The sequence below is a fragment of the Falco biarmicus genome, chromosome 2, assembly GCF_023638135.1.
Source record: "Falco biarmicus isolate bFalBia1 chromosome 2, bFalBia1.pri, whole genome shotgun sequence".
NCBI lineage: Eukaryota > Metazoa > Chordata > Aves > Falconiformes > Falconidae > Falco > Falco biarmicus.
Window position 1 is genome coordinate 116,865,379 of NC_079289.1, and position 27,213 is coordinate 116,892,591.

The following is a 27,213-nucleotide window of genomic DNA, read 5'->3' on the forward strand; positions in this document are numbered from 1 at the left end:
AGACAAGTAAGGCCTATGTGTTTATTATTTTACAATACACTAACATAAAACTCCCAACATCACATAAAGCAACTTGTTTCACTTCCACTGCTTTTTTTTTTTTCTCTTCCACTACAGATATAAAACAGAGACCATGAGGAAAGAAGCTCTCTTTGATGAATTTCTATCCTTACCATCATAAATAGACTTGACAGCTCCTCTCAACCTATATGGCAAATTAAATGTAGTTCTACATTAGTGAAAACAAAGGTTTGTCTTCCAAGGGCTCATTTGTACTTTTTACCCCTCTGCCCTTTCCCTGGTTTATCCCCTGGCTTCAGCTGATATAAATCAGTGCTGCTGCTCCTTCGACATCAGCTTATCAGTAATGATTTCTACCAGCTGAAGACCTCTGGGCCCTTATTTGATATTTTAGGAGCTTTATCCTTCCAGAAATATCATGATTCCTTGTGTTGGCTTTCCCCATCTGAGACTGCAACCCCTAAACCACACAGGGAAATCCACCCAGAAGCAGGTCCTCTGCTTCTCCCAGCCTCTCTCCTCTCCCAGAGCAATGATATTAGAAAACGCTTAATTTCTGTGAGGGAGGCTCAGCTCAGTGACACTTGTGGGAGGATTGCCTGAAGTTTTGAGCTGGAGAGAAGGTGTTGTGCACCTAGGCTCACATCCAAGCAAAGCAGTGCCGCTGGGTTGCGCTGCAACTCTCATGGGGAGCAGGGTCTGTGGCTATTTGCTTCTGCCTCTTGAATGATGCACCAAATCAGGCTTCTCTGCACAGTCTGGTCCAGCCCCCACACCCCAGAGCACATAACGATCTCTTCAGGAGTTTCCCTCAGGGAGGATGCTCTGGTGTGCCGGTGGGTAGAGGAGCTGTGTGTGTCAAGCTGGAAGGCAGCCGGGACCTGCTTCCATACGAGGCAACTGTTTCTGCCGCATGAACTGTTCAAATCATACAGCGATCGATCACGGAAAGAACAGAATATAAAATTGGCTTTTAAATGAACTACATTTAAATAATAAATTCAAATAATAAATTTGAATAAAGGTACAACAGCTTCAGGCTCAATTCCTTTTATAAACTATGATCGTGATTAAATTAACTACTGCTCACAAGTTAAAGGATAGTTAACAGTATAAATTAAAGTTTTCTGATTAATTATTTGATTTGTTTATGTATTTTATATATCTGTATGCTACACATAACTGCTCTAAAACATTTCATATTTTCATCACATGATTTCATATAAAACAGAGGAAAAGAAGACAAAACAAAAGGTAGAAAACATGACTAACTCTTTTCATTTTATACAGACAGCAGCTCAGGTTTCATAACTGCTGCTTTGCTACATGATACCTGAGCCACTGTCCATGTCCAAAAAGGTTTTATTCTACTTAATAACAACTGAAACAGTATAATATTGTCTAGCAGGATGTATTTCTGAGAAAAGGCTAATCTGATTAAAATCAGAACTTCCTGTGGCAGCTGTTAATTTCAAAATACTTTTTGTTTACAGAGAAGCAGTTTTTCAACTCTATTGAAATGTTTGATATATCTTACATCTCATAATTAAAAATGAAAAGACAAAATGTTTGCTTTGTTTGAATACAGTAATTCGTTACTAAAAAAATTTTTTTCAACATTTTATTTTATGAAACATAGGAGTCTTAGTTTAAATTCAGAATAAAATCCTATGCTGAAATTGTTCATTTCCTGCAAAGTGAAAATTTCTAATTTTGACCTGTCTTCAGTAACCACACTGTGGGCTCTAATAACAAGAAAAAAAAAGCAATCAGGTCATATTAATACAAAATTAAATCCTCTGTGTTAAAAAACCACTGATGCTCTAAACACACTACTGGTCCTCACCTGCAGAACAATTAATTATTTGTATGCTGGACTGTTTGCTTCATCTTTGTACTCAACATAAGTACATCCCAAGATCCAGAACAATATATCTTTTCTCAATCATTTGCCTATATCCATGGCCATTCCTCCCATTGGCCACACAAAGTGATTTCCAGAGTGCTTGAAGCACTCAGTTTTTCTTCAAGGTTCTTCTAACTGCAACAAAATAACAAGACATTAATAGGTTCAAAAATGACAGAACTGTCTCTCTTCCCTACTTTTCACATAGGAAACACAAAGAACTTCATCTGATTGACCAGAAGTTCATAGTCAAGGTCAAAGGGGTGGTTGAGGATGTCAAATCCAAGACGTTCAAGTCTTATCTACTTAAAGGACACTGAGAAAACCATCTTGACTTTGGTAATTAGATCCAGCATTCAGTGACGGATGATTCACTACCAGGTTAAGGATCTTCCACAGTCTATACATATACAGCCTTCTATACATATCTCAGCAGAGTTAGCAAAGGTATTCAGTTTACAAAGTAGAGCAATTATTTTTTTTTTTCTGGGTAGCTGAAAAAACCCATTCATCTCCATTATGGCTCTGCCTTTTAAATATTCGCTATAGGGGCCCAGAAATGGAAGTGGTCTCCTGGGTCATTGCAACTAGATCCTGATTATGCAGAGCTGTGTTATTGAATCCCTTTCAGAAATCACCACAATCTTAAAAACAATAATGTTTTTCGCTCTCACTAACACTATGCAGAATTTTAATTTAGCACCCAATGAATAAATTCAGCAGGTGATTTAAGCTGCTTCTCCTTTTCCTAGTACTTTGATTCTTATATCTTCTTAATCCTCTGTTAGCAACTTAAAAGATAGCTCTCCTCTCAGTTGTACATGTTCATGCTGTTATATTAATCAACTTAAAATATCTCCAAAATCCTAAATTCTCTAATGCTTATTAATGGATTCCATTAACAAAGCTAAAATAGGTTTCCTCTCTGTTTATTATCATGGCAAGGGAATGAAAAACTGCAGATCCACATTGTTGACAGGTTTCTATGTCAAATACTCATTTATGGACAATTTTCAGTTGTAACCTTCAAACTGAATTTAACCTTTGTTCAGTCTACCTGTAATCCTTCTACCTGGCAGTGGCTTTACAACAAAGATTACTTCACGTAGATTAACCGTAGATTTGATTTGGCTCCATAGTGGGAACTCAGGCTGCTGGATTACACTTAGAGACCCTGTAATCCTTCACCCTGATGTCACTGCAGAGCAGGAAGGCTTATTCTAGCAGGCAGCTGATCTCTCCTCTACCTCTTCTTGCAACAAGGAGCCGTCAAGCAGCTTCACAAGCACAGCAATGCCAGAGTGCATGCTTGGCTAATGTATGGCTTGGATAATCTTCCCATTTTCTCAGGGTGTGTGGAAATCATCCTGCCAGGGATGTTCAGTCAGCTTCCTAAACAACACCTATGTGAGGTGAAGTAAAACTTGAAAAGCATGCCTGCAATGCAAAATTAAAAAACAAAACAAAACAAAAACAACTTAAAAACCCCAAACCAAAAACCAACCACCCTAAAACAGAGCTGCTCAACCCAGGCATAAAAAACCCTGAGTTATTCAAAATGAGCAGCCACTTTGGGAAGTATAGTAGCAAACAAACACCATCTGCCAGTTTATTTTCATTCTTCTCTATTGGAGAATGTGGGAAAAATAAAAAGCCTCAAAGTGGTCAGGGGTCACATTCTTTCCAGTTAAAAGGATAAAAAGGCAAGTTAAAGTCCTGGATAGCTTACTGTCTTAAAACTCAGCAAATGAGAGAGAGAAAGTGCACCACATTTTAGTGATTTTGGACATAGCACACTCTCATTCCTTGCAATTATAGGTGGATATCAAGAATCCTAAAGCCAGCTCCTAGGTATCGCTCAGAAGAATAATGTGACCCGTTTCTTGGGTCAGAAGCTCCAAGAGAACCTTCCACACAGTTTCTGGGAACTTTCCTTTCCGCTCCCAGACAATCCAACAGATAAATTTGAGAATGAAGTGCAAGGCAATATTTATGGCGTGAGACCACACGGTCTTCAGACAGGTGTGCACAAATGCATCACATTCCATGGAGGCAGAGCAGAGAACAAGACATGTATGGATGATGCATCTTTACATAAACCAGAAGAGCTAAGCAAATAATTCACACTATTTTAAGTGTTCAGTTAATTTGATCCTTTTTTATACATAAATTCCATTGCTATGATCTTGACAATTTTTCCCTCACTTCATAACTATGAAGTTCCAGCAACTATTCCCATATTCCCTTCAGCTTCCCCAAACCTCCAGGGATTTCTTCTCCCACGCGGTGCAAGAACACTCTTTATATATGAAGGCAGACACCCCAGTACCTCTAACTGCAATGGGAGTTACAAGTGTAGTTTTTATAGCAGTAATGTTTCCTTAATTTCCCAATTTCTGTTTGGCCTGGGTCACAGCTGACCTGGTAGCTCCTTTTAGAAGACAGAACTTTGCTAAAGAGTTCAGCAATTTAACACCTGAAGCACCATGTCTGCAGCCAGACAAGACTTTTTCTAGATCAGATGATTTATACAAGTAATATACACGGAGACTATTGTGGTTACTTGCATAAGTTATTTCATGCAAACAGAAATTTAATTAAGAAAATGCATGTTCCTGGCAGATAGATTATTAGGTTAGACATTTGGTTTTGTTCTATAGAAATCCAAAATGTTATGAAATTTTTCTTGAGGTAGTATTTTGTTAAAAAACTTTTATCAGATTAAGAATCTTGTGCCTTTTATCAGTTCCTTTCTGCCTACTTATTGTACTTGTCTCTTCTGTAAAAATCAGATAGAATCCTTCACTTCAAAAATTACAAAGCTGACGACTTTGATCAAACAACCTGAGAAAGATTTTGAATATGATTAAATAGTATAATGTGAGTACAGTTTACCTATTTGATAGTGTTCTACATCTGCCTAAAATTTCCCAACATCAGTAGCTTCAAAATGACTGAAGGTTTATTTGCTTGAGAAATCTCATGTTAACGGTGGCTGCATAGTTTCCCAGTTATTTCAGCCGTCCACCCCAAGATATTTAGGTTGCCTTATTTCAGATTTAAAAATGCTTTAATGTGACACATATATCAAGTTGAATGAATCAATCTACAGTGTTATTTTGAATAAGAAAAGGAGACGGCTTTCCTGATTTAATATGCAGTTACACCATTGTTTGGTAAAAAAGATGCAAGTAGTGCTCCAAAACCTTATAAAACATCAACTCTTCATCATGAGCTAGCCTCAGGAAAGGAGTTTATACACTATATACATACACAAAGTGGAGCAGGTCTTTGATGCTTCAGGAGCACCTAGTAGAAACTAGGTGTGACACAGGACGAAAGACACCATTTCTCCTTCTAAATTCCATTTCATTTTTTATTTTAACCCTTATTATTTATATATTCAGTATTAAAGAAGTTCCATGGATAAAGACAAAATTGCCCCCAGATTCATGAACTAATATTTAATGGAGTTTCTCCAGAATCCTCTAGTCTTAACTTTAATTGAGGGAGATATAGCATCTGCTATATCTCTGGGTCTTCAATTAGATACCTCTTCAGAGTGCTGAATCCTGAGACCTCTACCCCTCACCTTCATAGTTCCCCAGGAGCTGGTTTGATAAAGGAGGCTGTTAGAGGCATCAGCATCTAATGCTCAATGTGTTTCCTGTCTCTTAAGTGTCATCTTTTTGAAAATAGTCGCATTTTCTCCTTAAGCTTTTTACTGTTTTATGTGGTTAAATACATGTCCTTTCATAAATGAAACTAATGCTTCAGGCAAAGTAGAATGGATCAGTCCTATTCAGTGTTAATACAGAAAAGGTTTTTTACTTCCTGCGTCTGAAGTTGGGAAGAGATAAAAAGATTTATTCCCTTGGTATTCAAATGGTAAAAGAACTCGTCTTATCTTCTTCTTGTTTAGCCTTAAAGCTGGGTTTCTAACATCACTGAGAACAGGAAAGAAGAAATGAAACCAGGATTACGTCCAGCTCATGGGACTATGGCAATGCTATGTGAGGGTGAAAAAAGTGCTTTTCCATTCTCCCTTTTGTCGTGGTGAATCAAAGGCTCTCTGATTGCTGGCGTCACGTAATACTGATCAGAAAGGAATTAAGTGCCCAGTGAGAATGTGCTTTCTATCAAAGAGCTGGCAAACTGCAAGATGTAAAAGCCCAGAGGTCAGCGTAAATCTCCATATCAGAGGTAGCAGAATGTAAAGGGGGAAAACAGGAGTGGGGGGGAATCTATTACAGGCAGCCCAATCCCTCACATCCAGATTTCTGTGAAAACAGACATCCATGATCCCCTCTCACTTTTCAGTCATGCTGTGTTCTCCATTTACTTTTTCTTATAAAGACTTCACTTGGATTTTTTTGTTTTTTCTAATACAGTGTTTTATCTCAGAATGTTACACGGTCTAGCCTGAAGATGAACCAAATCCAGTAGAATATCTACCTTAGCTGCTGCCAACTCTCATAAAGAGATCATTTACAAAACCCTCCTAACACGAGATGTCTGTCACCCCCAGGATTCACCAGCAATCCACTCTGCTTCAGATCAAAGATTTGCTGGGTGGGGTAGGGAAAGAGCGGGTGAGGATACAACCATGAGAGGGCTGGATCTAGGAAACTGTTAGTCCTGTGTTGCTCTTTCAGAGTATGAAAACAGTTGAACTCAGAAGAGCTGCAAAGCTATGTGACAGCCAAAGGCACATACATATCTGACTACCTCCATCCTTTTTCCACATGCAAGAGTATAGAAAATTGTTTTTTGGTTCACCTGGGACTTTGCCTTTTTCAACCAAGAAGTCCCACACACTGTCTAGAAATCCCAGGTATTTGAAGTACTTGCAATTCAGGGGAAGAACCAGCTAAGTGTAGCTCAGGTCCTGGAGTTTTGTGCAGTGGAACTAACTGCTAATACCAGATGAAAAATGAGCATTCCCCTGCTAAATGCCTTCTCAGTTACAGACAGCAACACAATTCTTATTAGAAAGCATAAAAGAACTCCTTATGAGTCAAACATTTGGATGTTGGTTTGTGTCCTGGGTAACCAGGCCTGTTTGGCTCAATGAACCTTCCTTTTCCAAAGAAGGATTAATTTTCTTATTCTTCATTAAACTGAAGTCCAAAGATCCCTTATGCTGAAATTTGCATAGCAGTGTGCTGTCAATGGCAAAAGGATTTGGCTTTGAATATGGACATCTAAAATTACATACTGTCTGCCCAGATTGCCTAGGGGAAAAAGATGTGAAGCCTTCTGCCAAAACAACAACAACAACAACAAAAAAAAGAAAAAAAAAAAAAAGAAGAAAAGAAAAAAAAAAAAGCAAGCAAGCATTGGCTAAGAATGGCTGATCAATATGTTGAATTTGGCAAATGTACATATCAATGCCCCTCTCAATATAAGACAACCCTTCTGTCCTGGAACGGTTGTTGCCCCTAGTTTTCTGTTTGGTCAGTGAGGGTGGAAGGGGCACTGTAAACATTTCCAGTTCCTCTGACAAAGCCTGCCAAAGTATCTTTAGATTCTGCATGTTGGTATCTATTTCGCACGTGTTACTAACAAATACAGGCAGCCAAGCTAGATCATACCCATGCATATGGAGCTTTGTTAAATGCAGATGGTGTAGTTTAAGTTGTTCATAATTAGGACCCATGTCACTGTAACTTGCATGCCTTTCATAATGGGATATAAAGCGCTCCATCTGCTTTGAAGCACACTAATGTAAATAACTTACTGGAGCATCCATTTTGTTTGTTCTGCTTTTGGTAATAGGAAGAAATTAGCATGGCTGCTTTCAAAGGGTCTCTTCATACATTCACTGCACTGCACTTCCCTAATGACATGGTCATCATTATCGAGCTACAGCTTTGCAATTGTCTCTTGCCTAGTCCTGGCTCCAGCCTCTGTTCTACTTCAGTTGCTCTGTGAGGACAGAGCTCATTCTCAGGAGGAAAACCTCATTTATAATAGGGAGCACACCGTAATAACAGCCCACCGGGAGCAGCGTCGATCCAATGTAAGCTGTAGACATTTTTCAGAACTGCAGCAAGCACTAAAACAATAAGGTTCCCACTGTAAATTAGAGAAGCATCTGATACCCTCTTTGGAGACCCCATCATTCCCTCTAGGAGGGTGACTGCTTGACTGGATTGTGTTCCTGCATTATGTTTATACTCACATCATTCCATTAACTTCAGTGGAGGCAATTATTATACTCATTGAATTGCATTTAACATCCTGTTGTAGAATCAGCCACTTGTGAAATGACTAAAATGTTCAGATTTCTTTTACACTGTTTAGTTGTTTCACTTCGTTTCTCTGTGACTTCCCAAGAGTTTCAGCCTTCTGCCAAACAGCTGGCATTAATGCTATGGCCACAACGTGGAAACTGAGAGTTCAGGCACTTTACTGTGTTAAGTCTTGTGAACAGTGCAATGGGGGGTGGGGAGCAGAGAAGAGCGGAGGGTTAGGAGGAAGTACCTTACCAATTAATATAGTCTACGTCTTTACATTTCCAGGATCAGCTGTTTGTGAAGACAGTTACCTTCTTTCTGGACTTCAGAGTTTCAACCAGTGAATCAAGAAGGCAAGCAAAGCTTGCACAGCTCACAGCTCAAGCTTTCTCTCCTGGTCTTTTTTTTATTTTAAATAAAGGTGGCCCTTTATTTTAAATAAAGGTGGACCCAATATTAAAAGGTCCTAGGAGAAATCCAGATTTTTTTAAGCTTTGTTGGGTTTTTTTGTCAGTAAATGTATCCTTGTGGAGCAGACCATACATTCTGCACGACCCTGAAATTAGCTCCTACCTCAGCAAAACAATCACCTTGCCAATGTTCTTCACAAACCGCTACGCCTTCAGAGCCAAGGCACTATTTTAAACACTGCATGTCAAAACCACCCTGTATTCTTGCTTACACAAGGCAAAGCTATTTGGATGGTTTCCTCATCTCCTAGTATCACTAGCTGAATGATCAATAGTCCCAGGCGCCTCATTAGAGGACCTGATCAGACCTTAACCTGCCAGGAGAATCTGATATGGGACCAAGGCTACAAGAGCATCATCTGAAATTAAGGTGGACTCTGTAGATGCTTAAGCATCCTCTATCACAAATCTGAAAAATGCCTTGATTTTGGACAGCTGTAACCATATAAACTTGTTTCCAACTATCACATCACCACAGAGGTGTTGAGGTGTGATGCTGTATTAGATAATACTACAGTTTTGATTTTCTGGTGGTTCTTCAAACTGTATTCTTCACATCCACCAGCTCCCATTTCTTTCTTCCACTTTGACATCTGTGCATGAGAATGTGTTTCTGCATCTGAAAGAAAAATGGAGTGCACAGAGTCCTGTACAGAACTTCTGCATGGAGCAATAAGTGAAAGTGGGTAAGTACATTCCTGTGGGAACACCAAAGAGAAAAAGTCTCAAAAACCTAGTTATTACAATAGTAATTTCACACCGTATGAGCATGCAAATTTACCATAGATGTCTATAAAGAAGAGACTATTGCTGAAGACTGCTATTTCTGTGTGGCTGCAGTTAAAACCAGAAAATAGACTATTGCATACATTTTTCAAAACCAGGAATATGAAAATTTAATTTAATGTCAACTTATTATTCCTGGGTTTTTTAGTCATTTCACAAATGTTTGGCTTCACAGGATGAAAAAAACCTTGCACATCCTCGCAAGTGAAGATTTGACCTTAAGGATAAATGATTTACTTTATATGAGAACATATTCTGCAATTTTTCCTCAAAATTTACTCCTTTTCTATTGACCCAAAGCAAGAACCTTCGTTATGTAAATATATATTCAGAGAGTTAAGATCTGCTCCTTAAACTGTTTTTTTCTGCTTCCCTTTACAAATAAATATTGCTTTACCAGTAGAGAAAAATAAAATAATTATATCATGTTCCCTATTCTAACTCAGCCTTATAAGAATATGATAATTATTCATCCATCAAAGTAACCTAAAACTTAAATTATCAAAATGACTAAAATTATTTGAAGTCAATACCAGAAAGCACCTACATTTGTAATATTAGGTCATTTCAAGCACTGGTCCATTTATATTTATGCCACTTTCATTAGTTTTGATTGATGTAGTGTTTCCCTATCCTTCTGGACTGTGACTGTTTTTAAAACTTAATTACATTAATCTGCTACACCAATTTTGAATATCCAGTCATGTTAACAAGTGGTTGGCTTGTTCTAACAGCAAAGTAACTGCATGTTGATCTACTTGTGAGAAACTGAGTAGGCAGTAGGAAGACACCATTCAAGAAACTAAGGAGGTTTTTTTTAAAAAAACACCTCCTCCAAACCCGAAAAATGAACCTAGAAGGCAATGAAAGTTTGCCTGCATGTGTAGAAAGCCTGTTAGATGACTCTCTCTATTTGCAGCCAGTAGCCTCTGACGAAGAGCTCCCGCAGAACAGAAAGAACAAGTTACATTCATTAGGAAAACGGTTAGATGCTTTTTCCACACTGAAAATAAATGAGCAAACAGCAGCCGAGAGCAAATGGCAGTCATGACATCGTTTGTTTTCGGATTGTTGTTTTTTAGGGGGTTTTTTTGTTTATTTGGTTGGTTGGTTTTTTAATATATATATAAAGATGACTGTAGTGAAGATTAGCAAGTTCCTGTCCTTTACTGGCAATATCAAGTTCTGGGCAGAAGCACTCCCAGACCAAAACAAATTATGCCCTTAGTTGTAAAAGTTTAAAAACACTGGAAGAATATAAAACCTTTTCCAGGCAAACACCAAGCCTGGTGTCAGATATGGGGTTTGCACTCAGAAGCAGCACTACAGAGAACTCTAAAGTTCAGAGCCTGATCTGGAGGGACTCTCCTAGGGGATGATATTCAGCCATGGCTTTCATACCACCTCGGGCTTCATCCGAAATAAAATCTACCCTTTTGCCAGGGAGCCAAACTTTCAGCCTCTTATCTACATCCAAACACAGGCTGCAAATGGTGGCTAGCCCAATACTCAACCGCAAACTCTGTTATTTCTAATGTTTTCAACAGAAATGCACTGTTGTGAGAAATAACTAAAATGCACCACAGATTAAAAAAAGGAACCCCAAGATTTCACTGAGTTCAGCCTTCCTGAGGAAAAGAAAATCTTGCGTGAGCTCAGAACAAGCCAGCAGAGACAGCCCCGGGGAGAGCGCACCTGCCCGGCCGTGCCGGTGGGGACGGCCACCGGGGAGCTGGTGGGCCAGCTGTGTGGCTACTAGAAACACATTTATGAGAGAACTGAAGAAAATCCCACTGCTCCTTCATAGCCTAAGGTGTGTTTCCCCAGCCTGGCCCTGGCTGACAGCCCTGTGCCAGGAGCAGGACAGCCCCGGGCACCTGGGCCTGCGGTGGGCCCGGCTCAGCGGGGCCCTGGGCAGCTGGAGGCCGGCCCTGCTCTGCCAGCACTGGGGCAGGGGCTGCCGGCCCGGGGGGCTGGGGAAGGGGGACAGGGCTGGAGAGTGCCCTCGCCCATTTGCCTGGTATAGCGATTTAAGAAGGGGAAGGGGGTCAGGGCCTGCTAGTGCCCTCGTGGTTTTGCTTCGTACAGCGATTTAAGAAGGGAAATAACAGCTGACAGGAGGCAATCTTAAACCATCGGCTGTGCTGACAGGGCGCCCCTAGCTGGTATAATATTTGTGAGGAAAAAACAAAGCTCAGATTGCACTGGAGTGCTCGGCAGCCCTGCTACAGGGCAGCAAGACTCCTTTTGGCTTGTATAGGTGTAAGGGCAGAATAGAAAAGTACACAAAACCCCTTCATTGCCTCCTCTCAGGCCGCACTACTAGAAACTCCTGACACAGTCACTAAGGTGTGGGGTCTATTGCAGTTAACGCATCGTATGAGAACCAATTTGGAATATATTCTCTCTGCATTATCAGATATAGGCAAATATATCAAGGTGATGTTAATTTTTTATTTTCTTTAGTGTATCAAACCACTTTTAGATGAAGTTAAAAATTATGGCCTACCTCTACATTTTTAAAGCAATACATGGCTTTAAAAGAAGATGGTCTGAACACATAGTACCTATTCTGAGCCTCAGGGAAATCTTTTACAACTTCATTTCACACTGAGTAATGCTGTTGTAGGAATTAATTTCTGGAGGGCCTAGTCTGTTGCTTCCAAAGTGATAAGCACACTCCAAAAGACGCTGGGGTTTTAGGTTTGGCCAATAACAAGACAAGCCTCTGGGAAGATGGCTCTTTAGGAATCATTAAAATAATCTGGTCAAGACACTACACTGACTCTGTGGTGCTTCCTCTTTTCCAGTTTACCTCCTTACGTGATACAGTCTTACTGCTGATTTACTGGTCTCTGTCTTACCAGCCTCCTAGCCCCGCCTAGGGAGGCACTTGTTTCTAAATATAAACCATCTCTATAAACTGAATTAACTTGATACTGAAATGAGTTGCAGTCTAATAATGCGTGCTAAACATGTGTCCCGGTGTTTTCTTCCTTCTTACTGCACCTCTGCTCTTCTCTCCAACTTCTGTTTACAAACTGATCACACCATTTAGAGACACAGCACGACTACTGTGATGTGAAATAAAATGTACTTCCATTGCCTGGAAACTGGTTTTCAAGAATGAAAATCCTATTTCTCTTTTTCAAAACAAAGATTGAGGCAAATTAAACCTCTGCGATAGCATTCCCAAAATAAATCACCGAGAACTGCAGTCCAGTATCATCGCTGATTAAGAAATCACTTATACTGGCCAGACCAGAATATCTACCTCCCAAAGAATTCCTAATTCACAGGGCAGGAAGATAGTGCATGATCTCCCCAGAAACTGACAATACAATAGTCCAAGCTGTCTCGATGCATCTCTTTTACAAGGTGATGAAACTCAATGCTGTGAGGCATCCAGTTCACACTGGAGTTCATGATTTCCATAAAGGTGGAAACACAAACTCACATCTCCTGCTGTGATGATCCCTGCCAGTAGTCCTGTCTTGATAATGAGATTACAGTGACACTGCTTATGATTTTAGTGAAAATCAAACATGCTTTCTCAAAAGAACTGAGTCTTATTACTATATCCTCAAGAAAGGAACTTCAATGCAAAGTTTTCCATTTGACTCTTAGTTCTCCTTTCTTTTAGAGTTTTTCTATCAGTGGTGTAGAATGTTGCTCACTGCCCGGTGCTTGTGATGCCAAACCTGCTTTTATTCGTATAATCATAGCAGTACACACCTTTATAACAGTTGTCCATCAGTCATCACTGAGAATCTGTTTAATTTCTGTTATCCCTACTAAGCCATATCCTGCCCTACTAATTAAAGTTTCTCCACTCTGTTGCCTGTGCTTTTTCCATTAACCTATAGATATGTTTCTGGTGTAGCTTTCCTGCTTATCTGTATTGAAGATCTGTATTATTACTTCGAAGACAGTTGTCTTTTCTACACACAATGTCTTTGTTTTACAAATGGATATACAGCTTTGAGACAGAAACTTCTTTCAGCCTGGAAGAAAATATTTCATTTGAATATAGTGGAATAAATTATGAAGGTATGATTTAATCACACTCTAGATGCAGAAAATAATAAACTAATACCTGAGACAGATACAGTCACTAACTTTAGCTAGTGTTCTCAGTAAAATTATTTCCAAAAAATATTAATTCAAAATATAGTATTTCCCGCACGTAGAAGCTAAATAACTTGTTTTGCCTTTGCAACCTCAAAATGTACAGTGAAGAAAAATCCCATGGCTGAGTATGGTTGCTGGCTATAACTCTCAGACATGGATTCTGCTACTAAAAATCGCATCCCCACAGTACTTTTCATTCATTCCAATGAATGCCCAAAGCAGTATTAAGTCCACATTGGGATAAGCACTGTAAAAAGCCTGCATCAGAAACTATTTCTCTGGAGGATTTTGCCTTGGCTACTGGTCATCAGGCATCTCTAATCCCTGATTCTTTCCCTTCTGCTTTATGGATCTTCTTTACCTGTATTGTTACGTTACATAAAAGCTCTCTGTTCTCTAAGTTTTTCTACATTTCTCCTGGCCTTCTGCCTGCCGTGGCTGTTTTAGCTGGAAGTTAGGTATATGAAGCCTGATTCAAAACGTGTTTATCTCTTCCAGAAGGGAGTGATTTCTCTAAGTAGTTGGAAAGCACGACTGGTTCTGACAGTGTTGTTTTGGCAGAACTGGAACAAAACCCAAGCAGCACAGTAAATGTTTCTCAAACAAGTTTAAAAAAACCCAAACCCAACAGCCCAAATCAATCATATATTCAAATGAAAGATCCACTATAAAAGAATAACAATTTTCTGCATACCGAAAGGCTTGAATGCATGCCTGTGAGGTTCATCAGCCCATTGATTTTCAGAACATTAAAACAGAAGGACTTGACATTATGACTCAGCTTTTCAACTTTTAATATCACCTTCTAGAGATGGAAAAACCAGGAAGAGCTGAAAACTTCTCAAACATCAAAATTTTAATATACAAAAGGAATTCTTTGTGAAGTGTCAGCTTGCTCTTACTTCATACTTCACTGCTCTTGCTTTCACCTGTTTGTGATACTGTTTAGCATATACAGGGTATGTTGTTCTTATAAAAGTACTGAGCTGAGGAATTGCTCAGGAAGAAGTATTCTAACAGGGTAGGCACCAGTCATTATGACAGGAAGAAAATTTAAGTCACAATGTCCTGGAAAGAACCTATATAAAGATGGAAAAGAAATGCATGCAGCAGTGTTGAGCTGTAAGCTGTTATTGTACACATGGGGGAAAACTTACATTGAGCGCATCCACAAGCTTCTGGAAAATATTCCCCAGGATCAACACAACCACGGCTGTAAAGAAGGATGTGCACCTGCAGAAACAGGATATTGTGGTTAATCGTACAACAGGAAAAATGCAGGAGGCAAGGAGAGCTTAAACTAATCTTACCTGATATGGGGAGCAGGGAAGGGAGATAGGTGGCAATAAGGAAGTTGCTTGGAGCACTGGATCATTTAGTTGTGTTTAACTGACATGTCAGGCAGGAAATCTGTTATGCTATGGCAACTGTCTCGTATAAGCTGTAGCATAAGACAATGCTGTGCCTTTACCCTTTCACCATACTCTACCGTTACGCTGGCACAAGGGATTTTGTAACCATACAGACAATCTAATCAGGGAACTGATGATCCAAGATAAATTGAACCTTTTTAATTACCTGAGAGGATGGATAAAGAGAGGAGAAAGGAGGATAAGATGGCAAAAGGAAAAACATTACTATCTCTTTTGAGAATATAACCACAATTTCGGTTTAGACGAGCTTATCGTGTGCAAGGAATTGATCCTTGAACACTGAAGGAAAGAGTGATGCCCAGTAATCCTAATTGCTGATAGATGAAGATGTTTTTTTTCTGTCCCTTGAGAAGGTAATGGAGTACTGGCAGTTGTAGTTTTTCAGTTGGTCTGGGCCCACCAGTGCAGGGATGAAACTGGAAGGCTGAGGACTCTTTTTGTCACATTTACTTTTACTGGAGTACCAGCTCGTCTTTATTTCCTTAGCTTTGCTATAAGCTGTGATATGATTTAAAAATTTTCATTAAATTACACTCTTTCCTTTATGTCCTAGAAGAAAATGGATTTGTTATTACTGGTTGAGAAAAACCCACCTTGTCCGTTATGTATTTCTCCTTGTTGTCTTCCAGGTACCTAGAATTATAATTTTCTTAATTTTTCCAGGATGTGAAATAAAGCTGGTCAGCTTATGATTACTAGACTTCTTCATTGTTTTCTGTTTTCGTAGGTGGTCCCAATGCATTGCAGAGCTTCCTTTACATTTCACAAAGATTACTACTAATGTTTCTGTGATTGCTTCAGTCCAAGGATTGTTTTATCTAGGCCTAAAAAACTTGAAAGCATACAGATTTCCTGAGTATTGCCTAACCATTTATTTTCCCTGGTGGTTTCAATTCCTATCTCCTTGTCACTGTGTTACCACCTTAACTATCTGACCCTGTTCAGTCCTTTCATGAGGCCTGAGGTACTTCACATAGTTAGTTATATAACACTGTAATTATTCCTTTTCTTGGTAATAGAGCCTAATGTCACACTTAACAAAAAATGAGACTGTCTAAAGAGAAATACTGTTTCTAAAGCCCTTGTTTTGACAGTATTATTAAAAGACTTAGGTTAAAGGTACCTAACCTACAGCTACACTGTCAGGGCATGGTGAGGCGCAGCTGCTCAGCCAGAGAAGGGATCGGAGCAGTGCCCTTACTGGCCATGGCCCTGTCCCACAGCAGCCCAGTGAGGCGAGCAGGGCAGCTTTGGTGGCAGCACCCAGAGCTGGCCAGCAATGATCACCATGTTTGGGTCAAGCCAGGATATCAAGTCAGCAAGGCTAGGTCCAGCTCAGCCAGAGATGTGACTGCAGGGAGGCTTATACCAACTCAGTCAGAGCTGTCCTCAAGCGCAGGTAGCCTAACTCCTAGGGGAGCAGAAGAAGGGGTGGAAGAGCCTCCTGGTGCTTTTGGGGCTCTGGCTGGAACCAAGAAGGACCTAGGCTCCAACAGGAGTTGGTCAGAATTAGCATGCTGTGTTAGAAATGCAAACCGTACATGTCAGTACAGCAGCAGGAGGTGCTTTGCAATCATAAAGTGATTAGAGGACTTTGCCACTGTCATATTTTCAAGTATAAGCTCCTGTGAGGTTGGTCGAATCTAAGTTAATTTCTAACACAACTGTTTCTATTTATTTACTCATTTAATTTCCTTTAATTACTTGAGGACAAAATTCTGTCCCAATCTTTACTTCAGGCCACAATATGCATCTGTAATGACCTTTCCCCCTCTCTCTCGCCAGAAGACATCTGTTTGGACCTGACAAAAAAAGTATTTCTCCTCTTGCACTTAGGAAGAAAGATCAGCCTTGGCTGATGTAGTCCATTCCCTGGGACAAACAGCTGCAAATGGAGCAGAGAAAGCCAACAGAGTTCCGGCTTGCATGTCCTGTATGAGTAATTCAAGCTGAAAGACCTTTGTATGGAAATTCAAGTACCGCCTGGACTATATCACCATTTTCACCCTGGCTGCTGGAGAACAACATGTGTCAATACTTGAGAAAACAGTAAGGCCCTGCAGGAGAAGAGGGGCTCTTGCATTAGAAAGCACACACGCTTCTTGGGTAATATGCCAAAGACAACTCTCTCTGAGTACACTGTATTGCAGCAAACTTTCTGTTAGGCTGTTCTATTGTCAGTGTAACTTATTTTCTTGAAAGAGTCCCATTTCCTTCCCTTTTATAGGCACCTCAGGTGACATCCCTTATCTGTAACACATTCTTCTCTAATGGCAAGTAATATTAAGCCTAACTAGGTCGTACAGAGGGTACTGGTCCTGGATATTATTTTGACAGCAGTTCCATATTCATTAACTTTATCTTATATGCCAGAGACCAAGTTATTCCATAGGGCAAATAAACTTGGCTTGAGTTAATCAAAATTTATCTAATGGCTAGCAAGGATGGAGCATTTGAAATAATTTGCTGGGACACAGGCTCTGTTCTTAGATACACTTGAAGAAAGTTCAACTTTTGCAGTTCACAAAACATGAAAGCTATCTGGCTGTTCATCGGAGAGAGCTCGCAGTCTCTGGTGGAAAGCTTCCAAGGAGGGGCTGCCAAGGAGGCTATAGAAGCAGCTGTCATCAAAGAATAGTCAGTCAGCTATCACCTTTGCTGAGTTTTTAGAGTCTAGAGACCTGGAGTTTGCTATCCTCCCACTGGGCTTCATCTACAGTAAGGAAACTCTTAGAAAGAAATGTCATGAAACACTCAGATATCAAACACACTTCCCCTATTCCTCCCCACTTCAACCCTGCTCCTTTTTCTCCAGAGTCATTCACCCTTAAAATAAAGAAACCCTCTCTTCCTTCCTATGTTTTTGTTCTACCACTTTGGATTGGAAAAATGCTAAGTTTGTAAGTATTTTTCTTAGGCTGAAAATGAGTTCCCATTCTTGCAGCTGCCACAGATGTTATAAGCAGCATTTTATTATAAGCAAAATCAATTCAGGAGTATTACAACATTTCTATCAGTGAAACAGAATTAGGATAAACGACAATCTCATTATTGCTGTAGAAGCTTCAATAAATGGGAACCTTTCTTGCTAATATATAAACCAGCCAAAATAAGACAAAATAAAAAACCCCAAATTGCCCAATTAAGAACACTGCATCCATAACACAACTGAAAGATCAATACTTTTTCAAATGTACAGAGAGGCAATTATTTCCATCTACCTACATAAAGAATTCATTCATCAAAATGCTATCTCATAGCAGGATTTTCAGGTATGATTACCCTATTGTGGTACTTCAATGTTAAAACTACACTCAGTGCTGGGCCTGCTATGAAAAGCACTCTGTGGGCCTAAAGGAAATAATTTTTTCTTTATGCACGAATATGGCCCATCCTATTCTCACTCTACAAAAAAGAATCTTCAAAAGTTTTGAATTAAAACCCACAGTAACACTACTTCTATGTTAAGTTACTGTTTGAAATTCAATGTGATGTTGCGAAACAACACAATATTAACAACGGTCGGTATCATAACAGCTATTTAGTTTTCCTCTCACTTCTTCAATAGCTTTCTATTATGCTGAGGATTTTTATTATATTAAATGTTCATTCATGTTTTTTCCTTATTAGAGGATGTTCATGATCAACACTACTGAGGGCTGAATCCAAGAATTAAAAAGTGAGGAGATGTAGATTTTCTGAAGGTAGATACTAAACCTCTGGAGCTGTCATGGATCGTGCTTAGCTTTACAAGTCACCCTGGAAAATATTAAAGACCTTTAATGCCTACAGGGATCTAGTCCAGGGAAAAAGACTTCAGGACTCTTTATTACTGCCTGTAGCCAACATACACAGAGAAAAAAAGAAGAGTTCAATATTCGTAACAGTATAAGCCTCTCCACCATAAGTATCACAGAAAGTATTATGAACTGTCATACACTCTGTCAAGATAACATCTCCAGATAATTTCAGAAATCACAGGGACATAAAATTTGAGACTAAACCTGAGCTCAAACATCCCGTTTCCCTCCTAATTCCTTAAGAATTTCTTTAACCACTTGAAGTAACACATCTCTCATTTTTTTGTATTAGCTGTTCCCAGGTGGAAACACCTATTTCTTATGAGGGGACACAGATCAAAGTTGGATATTTTTTTTTAACAGATTGGAGAATTCAGTGGAAAACTGAACTGTGCCAAAGCCAAAATAGTTGAGAAACTGAATGTGGATTCAGCAAATAGTATTGGTTGAAAAAAATGGGTGGGAAGCACTTTGAAAATGCTAAAATGTTTCCTTTTAGCTTTTGGGGGAGAGGGGCAGTATTACAAGCATTTTGGAGTGTCCTTTCTCATTTAGAAGCTAAACTTAATAGGAAAACCAGAATGAAAAAGCAAACTTATTTTGAGTTAATGGAATAGTTTTAGGCTAAACCAAAATAAAATTATGGATTTTGGTTCACAAAACTTTCTCTTTCCCTCATTACCCTGAATAATTTCTCTTTAGGTTCTACAAGAACTAAACCATTTTCCCTTATTTTTTTGTTTTGACCAACCAACACCCCTCACCCCACCCCAACCTGTCCAGCTATGCTTGTTTTACATATACATATCTATATCTACACATACAGGACTGAAGATTTTATTTTGTGTGATCAAGGGGACTGCACCCACCATTTATTTTTAAAGCCCAGCCCAGTAACTTCTCTGGGTAAGTCAAGTACTCTTGTGACTCACTATCAGCATCCAGAAGGGAAGTGGAGCTGGAAAACATGCACCCCTTCAGTTTTCCAAACCAGTTGTCTCCATGAATGTAATGACTCTTAAACTGATTAATATATTCTTGCTGGCAATATGTCATATTCATCTGTTGCCATTATTAAAATACTTTTAAAGGTTCAGCATCCACAGAAATACAAGAATCTTGCCTAAACTGGCAAGCCGTAGCGGGGTGTGTAGGGAGGAAATATATGGAAAGCCCACCTTTGCACAAGACAAGAGCGTGGCTATAATTCAGAAAATCACAGCCTGTTCAGCTCTTTCTCCTACGGGAAGAAAATCATCTAGCTGAGCTAGGGAGAGTGGCTCTCCCTCTCTCGATGCAGTGGTCATCAGGGCAGGCCTGGCAGACCAAACCATGACCCTACTTGTTTTCACAGGGAGTCCCAAGTGGCAGCCCCTTTCCCGAGGGCTGTTTTCCTAGGTGCATGGCCCACTGCTCACTGAGAGAGCTGAGCAGTCTCTACACGATATGGATCAGACACACAGCATCAGCACGCACCTTCTCCAGCTTAACTGTGAATGTAATTTCCGTTTGTACCATGCCTGGTAAAACTTAGAGCGTTCTGTTTCTCTTGCAACAGTTAATAACACTGTGAGCACCTGTAACTCAGTGAGCAAAGCCTTTCCCAGCTCTGCTTTTAGTGTTAGTGCTGGTGTGGTCAAATTTTTTCCAGAGAAACTCAAAACTCTTGGCTGAAGTTATGGCCCCTAAAATCCTCTTTGTTCACCAGCTAGTATGACCATTGCTGGGTGTCAGTCTTGTGAAGTGAAACAAACACACAAATATATTTCCAGAAGGTTTTGTTTCCTAAAAGGTGGGGTAGATGTACTATTGACTTTGCAGTCCTACTGTGATAGAAACATACTTTGCTTTGAATATATATTTTTTCACCAGAAAAGGATGTGGCATAAATAAGGCACTTGTGATCTGCTCATCATGAATCCTCAACCAGGGCTGTGTAAGCCTTCAGTCTTTTCCCTGAAGGAAGAAAAAGGATGGATGGGGATTCTTTTCATTTTTTAAGAAGGATCTTCTTCCACTGATAGTTTTCTGGTGCTGTCTGGCTATTTTAATCATTAGCTGTAAAGATGAAAATAGTCATCATCTTGTTACACAGCAATTTAACTGACACCATACAAAAAAAAAATACAAGGAACAGGCAGCGGAAAAAAAAAAAAAAAGAATTGCTGGGCAATTTGGTTTCATTCTGGAATGTCTGTCCTGGTACAAAAATGGATTAATGTTTGACTAAACTTTTTGGGGGTTTGTTTATTTTTTTTAACTGGTATTGCGTATGTTTAAACTGAATCTCATGGGCATTGGTTATTATCAGGTATGATACAGAAATTAAACACACAGAAGGTAACTGCCTCTTAGAAACAGGAAGACATTCCCATTCTCTATGTCCTAAACTCCAACATAATCTCTGCATGTGATCTATATTCCCCCAAATTGAATTTTTCTTGCTAAGTTCTGAAGGCTAATGTTAGATACCACACATATTTACACCGTGTATGTAAAGACAAGGTCCTGAATTGTAAAATGGGCTGCTCCTTCAGCCACACTTCCATCCACCTTCTTCACTTTCTTATTTTTACTTTATTTTGTTTTAAAAGCAAGAGCCTACATTCAGAACCCTGCACCCCTTTCGAACTGAAAACATGGCCTATGTGTAAAAATATAGCACCAAGGGTAAAACCAGAGTGTCAGGCTTTCAGAAGTGTAAACTCTGAATAGTCAAAACTATTCTCCATTCTCCAAAACATGAAATATTGACGAAGAAATTGATTTCTGAACCTATAAAGGGAAAAGAAAAATAAAGGAACAAGAATAAAGAAATCTCAGTTATTTCTTGTTTCTAGAAACAAAGGAATGAGGAAATGTGCTTACTATCTTAGCCTTTACAGTCAGGCCAGGAAATCTGGCATACAAGAGTTCTCATAGTAGGACAACCCTTTGATTCCACACATAACAGACTATTTGTCTCTACCACCAAATTCCTACCTACATATGCCCTGGGCATTCAGGGAAGGTTTTTGTTGTTGTTGGAATCACAGCATTCTCAGAATCCCTTTCTATGTGGAAAGTCATTCTCAAAATTTTTCATTCTGCTTAATAATACTCCGTTTTGTGTTCACTGACTGATGGACTTGCAACTTTACACATGTGATCTTAGAGGTACTTACAGTTCACAAACACAAATACAATCAAATGGAAATTAAATTTGGGTTTATATTTGCCTTGTTCCTTGCATCGATGCCTGGCATGAACCCAAAGCTACGTTTCCTTGCATAAATGTATCTGTTTCATTATGTCCAACACTATCATTGATAACAATGACATTTCTGAATCCTGATATGACAGGAGTATTTATGCTGGTTCTTGTCTTGCAGTGTTCACTTCAGTTAAACTACAACGCTCTCATGCATATCTTAAGAATATATGTATAAAACAGATCAGATCTGTTTGTAGAGGTCTGTGGAAATACGTTCCTGGAAAGAATGCCCTTGAAATAAATCTTTTTTTGTATTGTATACAAAATAGTTCATAAAAAAACTCAGTGCAAGGGTGTGTTAAACTTGCTTCAGAGCAAACAAGTCAAGAAAATTTCACTTACAGAGAAGAAATGTTATGCCATTAATACAGGATCTAATGGTCTAAGGCCACCAGGAAAGCACATAGCCCGTACCGAATCATTCATTAATGGCTATAAAGCTAATGAAAAGCAATACTATTCTATTAATATGGATTAGAGATGAAGTCTGAACTGTGAATCCTTGCCAATTTAAACCGTTACTGGAGTGGCATAAATAGAGGAATCCACGGACATCTTCCTGACACAGGGGTACTAAATCATCCTAAAATCAATATAAGCGCTTTGGTTTAGTCATCTCTACCAAGAGTCGAAGAAGGTTGGCATTTGTCTGCCAAGTCTGTGGCAGACTAAAAGGCATAGCTTAAATAAAGTGGAACGGAAACTACTCCAGCTGCCCCCACATACATTTTTTAAATCCTGACAAGAGTCAGTCTGGGAATGTGGGGATTATGCCAGGCTGAACGAATGAAAAAGAGCACTGGTTCTGGAGCATATGTTTCCTCTCAGTCTAGAGGTGGTCTCCTGGTGGGCCTGAATTTCTTTACACTACATATTTGGCACCAGTATGCAGAATACAAAGGTATTTTTAACACAGAAAAAGAAAGTGCCTGGGGGAAATGCCTCCCACAAAAGATGACACTCATACTGGGTGCTCTGCTAGTAAATTTCCAGACTTGCTTTATATTTATAATACAGATGATTTCACAAACAGTGTTTTTCATTTTAAATTTCTACAGGCAGTAAAATAATTTCAGACATTTCAGAAGAAACAAAGAACAATGGAAACACAATATCATTAGTGGGAGTAATTGTTTTTTCTTTAAGTCCTACTTCTTTAAGAAAACGTAGCTTAATTTCTGTACCTTATATTTTGCAGGAAAAAAAGAAAAAATCCTGGACATACACTTTCCCAGAAGCCTAAATACCAAGAGGAAAAAAAAAAGAAAGAAAAAAAAAAGATCAGGGAGAATGTATAGGTTTTATGAATAAGAATGCAAAAGGAAAACATTATCAGTATGCACACATATTTCTGTTCAGCTGAAATGCAAAAATTTCCATTTTCATAAATAACGTGAGATAGCTCCAATGAAAAAAAAACAACAACATACTACCTTCATAATACCAGTTCCAGTATCTGACACTATTTGGCATTGCCTTTTTATTTTACATTAACCAATGTATTTCATGCCAGTTAGCAAAAAAAAATACATTTCTACAGATTTACTTTAAACAGATCAACCACTGAAAATGAATCAAGAAATTGTGACTTAAGATATTATGCAAGTAAACTCAATTTACTGTAGGGCAGCTCACCAATACAGAGATATCCTGTGCCCCACACCCATGGATTGGGGCCACCTGATGATACTGAAGCTGGTAGACCTAGAATATAGAGTTGTTGGTATCCAACACACTCCATTTTTAGAGCAAATAGCTTTCCACAGCCAAGACCTCTGAAACAGGCATCTAGAAGCCAAAGTCTTTTGCTTTGGGTTACTCAGCTCAGTGAAGCCACTGAGAACCAAATAAAGTATGGACTAACATTCTCATCTAAGAGTTCAGTAGGCAAACAAAATCACATCTGAATATTCCCAGCTAACTATGCTTAAAAGTTCAAAAAGTTTACTTCTCCCCCAACCCCACCTCCCAAAACTACAAGTTTTCCTCATGTGGTCTTGCTGTACATCTTTCCTGAAAGATTTCAAGTAATACCTAATATTACCTAATCAAATAATACCTAAGTTTCCAAGCTTAGGGATATGATATAGGGAGTTAAAATAAAAGAATTTTAGTGTGTGTAATAAAGACTGATAATCCTTTGTACACATAAAGGCACAAAGAGCTGTGCAAGCCTCTCTCCAGATAGCATCCAGATAGGTCAAGCACACCAAAGGATTCCTGAAAGATTCATGAATGATTGGAGTTCGGTCCCAGCCCCTTGAAGGAAAAGAAGACTCAAAGCTCAACAAGAGCTATGTAATTTAGAGCCATTTTCTAAGTTCTACTAGAGGCAGAACTATTGAAGTCAACAGGTTTAAACTGATATAAAAATCAATATGATATATGGTGAGGTGTACTATCCCCAAGATTTTTTTCCTGATGTACATAATTTTCAGGCTTATTTTTAGCTGATGACTCAACGTGGAGTTGGTTGGAAAACGCTTGTACAATTGTCTCTGGGAACTGGATGGAAAAAGTACTGATGTGAATGAAAACAATGGTTTATAAGGGTTACAATAAGACTTATTGTTACAAATAAAAATGCAAATCTAGACCCAATAAAAGCTGTGGATTGATAATGTCAGGCTGCCAGCAAAGGCTGTGCCTACAGTGCTCACGAAGAGCCTTGAGAAAACTGTGGTGGGCAGAAATTTGTCAAGTTTTCCCACTACTGACTGAATCTTTTAGTAATCATCCTTCTTCACACTAGTTGTGATTTTACACCTCCTTTAAAAACACCACCAAACTTGGATTAAAGGTTTGGACAGAGGGAGAATTTGCCACAGCCTTTGAAAAAATTACTTTGTGTGTAATTACTCTCTCGTTACTTTTTCTTTTCTCCCTAAAGTCTCTAACTTCACATCTAAAATTGCCATGTGCATATTATTTTGCCTTTCTATACAATTTTATTATGCTACACATGGTAAAAAGCGTTACCAGTTCAAAACCTTAGTCAAATAAAAAAGCATCACATTTACATTCCATGCAGCATGCTGGGTTTTAGAACAATCTCTCAGTTTTGAAAACACAGTAAAATACATCTTTAACAGTAGTTTGGCTACCAAATCTATTTTTCTGACAGTGATTGGTCTTGCTCTGTATTCCAGCCACATAGCTACAGTGCACTCAAGAATAGTGCGTATGAACACAGCTATAACAAACACTTCATCTTCAACGGGTCTCATAGTTCAGCTGTGGCGCTTTTTAATGTTGTCCATATTCAGGCTAATGGGCACAGCAAAAGGGTTGTTTGCCCTTATGAGTAACGATATTTCAAACAGTAATCTGAGTTAAGGGTTTTCCATCATTTGCACTCGTAGTTACAGATGGGCCTTTGAGCAATTTCCATGTTTTTTTAGTTTCTTTTGCTGGTAGATTATTGATTCCTAAAGATAACATGACTTGAAAGATCAGTAAAGGTTAGCTAGTAAAAGAAACATGCATCATTTAAAATGCCTCTGTGCATCCGGGAGCTCAACAATACCTTTTAGTGTTACTTAGGAGTTACAAGAAGCAAGTACTTTTAGGATGGTTTTTAATCCAGGCTTTTTGTTTGCAAGCCAATTTTTGAGTATCAGCTATCTTTTCACATGAGGACTTGGAAGGCAACTTGGACATGAAGTAACAGCACAGATATCTGTTCAAAGTTAAGTGAAATACCAAGACTGGAACCACAAACCTCCCCTTGTCCCAGGAACGTTTCCTGCCCTACACCAGGCATGTTTCTTGCTCATGCAGGCCACGACGGTGGGGCCAGTGCTATGGTAGCCAGCTGCCCTCCAGCTCCTTGGAGCAGCCAGCGGCCTGAGCAGCTCACGCTGGGAAGGGGGCTGTGGGATTTCAGCAGTGCAGAAAAGGAGGTTAGGCAGTGCCCAAGAACCCCAAGTGTGCATGGCCAGGCCAGAGGTCCTGCAGGACTGAACCCTCAGATACAAATGCAACACCCCCAGAAGAACTTCTTAGAAAAAATGCAAGGGAAACTCTGCCGAAGCTGCTAGTCAAGACTAATCTTGTATCTTTGCAACTGTGGAAGGACCCTAGCTTTTCTTTCCATAACCCAACCACAAGGTGTTTCAAAGTTTCCCCCCTTTCACTGAGTTTTGATTTTATTTATTCCTTCCATTGGTGATAGTGGAAAGAATAATTCACATTACAGAGTTGTTAATTGTGAACACAGCAATTAGGTCTAAAGAAAACCTCATGGGTCAACTATCTTACATCAAAGAGCAGCACTTCTCTTTCTCGTGGTTCTTGACTGAGCTTTTAGGAAAATAATTTACAGATAGAGCATGGACAAAAGAATCCAGTTTCTCAGAAAACTTTTTGTTTTATGTTTAAAAAAGCCCAATTGATTGCTTTCAGAAATCCCTATTAATACTCTGGCCTTCTGTGAGCTGAGGGGTTTAATATTTTCCTTCCTACTAGGAAGATAAATCCATTAAACTAATTAAAGAGAGCACAGAAGGAGAAATTGAAAAGATGTTTCACTTGTACAGTCTTTGCTCAATGCTGAGTCACATCTGTGTGTTTGGAAAAGCAGTACTTTTAAATCACAGGTATAACAAGGAAGATTTTGAATTTTATTCCCGTTGTGTCTGAAGTCACACTGAATCAGACTCATGTATTTAATGTGCAGCCCTTCCCTTTCCTTCTCTTCACCACATTTTCTGCAAGCCCCTGCTTTCCAGTGGGAAAGTCGAACAGCTTACATCTGTCTCCGATAAGCTTCCCCAGCTAGGGTGTAGCCATTTTCTACCAGAAATGATGTTTTTATAAATTCAGCTTACAAACATATCGAAGATGATAGTTTAGAAAATTGTCCAATGCATGCAATACCTAGACTAAAGGTAAAAAAATGCTCTCTTCACAAACATTAAAACATTCAGTGTTTAACTAATGAGCTCACTTCTATTATCTGTCAACCTATAGCCACCTTTCCAGTGCTATAATACCAGAGATAATTAGTGCAGGCTTGTCAATTCAATTTTGGTTAGCCTCTTTATTTTATGATCCCTATGGGGTCTTGTAGCTTGCTTGTTGGCCAAGCAAAAAATGCATTTATTCTGGGCTAAACAATAGCACTGTTTAATTAAGAGGTGTCATGCTATTTATTGTACATCACGTGCTGTACC